Here is a 1,954-nt window from a genome sequence, read left to right on the forward strand (position 1 = left end):
ACCCCCACCATGTGATCGGAGGGCGGGAGGTTCGGGGCACAGGCCAGACAGCCACCACGGACCCCAATCATGGCAATAAAAGGGCGGGAGTGCCGGGGCACATGCAAGGCAGCAACCGCAGACCCCCACCATGGCAATCAAAGGCCAGAAGGGCCCGGGCTCAAGCAGGGCCGCAACCTTGGACCCCCATCATGGCAATTACAGGGCGCGCTGGCCGGAGTGCTGCCCAGGCATCAACACTGGACCTCCAACATGGCAATCGAAGGGAAGGATGGCCTGCGTGCCTCGATCATCATGGTGAACGGAGGGTAGCTGGGAAGTATTGCAGGCCAGGCAGCAACTGAGGATCCCCGCCATGGCAGTCGAGGGCGGCCGGGCCAGGGCGCAGGCCAGGCATCAAACCCTGACCCCCAACATGGAAAGCAAATGGCGGGAGGGCCTTCCCCCCTTAATTGCCATGTTGATCGGATGGCAGTTTTGCAGGCAATGCAGCAACAGAGGGCTCCAACATCTGAATGGAAGGTCAGGATGGCCTCCATCCATCGATCACCATGGCGAACGAAGAGCGGGAGTGCAGTGTTGCAGGCCAGGCGGCAACCTCTGACTACCAACATGGCAATAGAAGCGGAGGACGCCAGGGCGGAATACAGGCTGCAAACCAGGATCCCCACCATGACGATCAAGGGTGGGAGGGCCGGAGAACAGGCCAGGCGGCAACCGCGGACCCCAAACTTGGCAATCAAAGGGCTGGATGGCTTGCATCTTTCAATAGCCATTGCGATAGGAGGGCGGGAGTTCGGTGTTGCAGGCCAGGCAACAACTGCGGACCCCCAACATGGCAATTGATTGGCGGGATGTCCTGCATCCCTTGATTGGCATGTCAATCGAAGGGCAGAGGCCAGGCGGCAACCCTGGACCCCCAACATGGCAATCAAAGGGCGGGAGGGCCTGCCTGCTTAATCTCCATGGTGATCGGAGGGCGGTGTTGCAGGACAGGCAGCAAACACAGGCCCCAACATGGCAATCAAAGGGCCAGATAGCAGGCATCCCTTGATCGGCATGTCAATCGAATGGTGGGAGGCCGGGGGGAGGCCAGGCAGAAAACCCTAATCTCCACCATGGCGATCAAGGGCAGGAGGGCCAGAGCACAGGCCAGGCATCAATCCCGGTCCCCACCACGGCGATCAGAGGGCGGAAGGGCTGTGGCACAGGACAGGCAGCAACGCCAGACCCCGCCATGGAAATCGATGGCAGCAGGGCCAGAATGCAGGCCAGGCATCAACATCCGACCCCAACAATGGGAACCGAAAGGCAGGAAGGCCTGCCTCCCTTGATCGCCATGGCGATCGGAGGTGGGTGTTGCAGGCCATGCAGCACCGTGTACCCCCAACATAGCAATCGAAGGTCAGGATGGCCTGCATCCCTCAATAGCCATGGCGAACAGAGGGCGGGAGTGCTGTGTTGCAGACCAGGCAGCCACCATGGACCCACACCATAGCGATTATAGGTGGTTGGGCAACATTGATTGGTGGGATTCACTGCATCCCTTGATCGGCATGTCAATCAAAGGGCAGGAGGCCGGTGCGGAGGCCAGGAAGCAAACCCGCATCCCCACCATGGCAATCAAGGGCGGGAAGGCCAAAGCACAGGCCAGGAAGCAACACTGGACCCAACATATGGAAATCGAAGGGCGGAATGGCCTGCATCCCTCGTCAGCATGGCAATCGAAGGGCAGGAGAGATGGGGTGGAGTCCAGGCAGCAAACCCGGATCGCCACCATGGTGATCCAGGGGGGAATGGCCAGAGCACAGGCCAGGGAGCAACCCTGGAACCCCGCCATGGACATTGGAGTGTGGGAGGGCCAGGGTGCATGCCATGAATCAACCCCGTATCCCCACCATGGCAATCATAGGGTGGGAGGGCCGGGGCACAGGCCAGGCAGCACCCCTGGCCC

This window comes from Myotis davidii, unplaced genomic scaffold (genome assembly GCF_000327345.1).
Source record: "Myotis davidii unplaced genomic scaffold, ASM32734v1 scaffold2215, whole genome shotgun sequence".
NCBI classification, from domain to species: Eukaryota; Metazoa; Chordata; class Mammalia; order Chiroptera; family Vespertilionidae; genus Myotis; species Myotis davidii.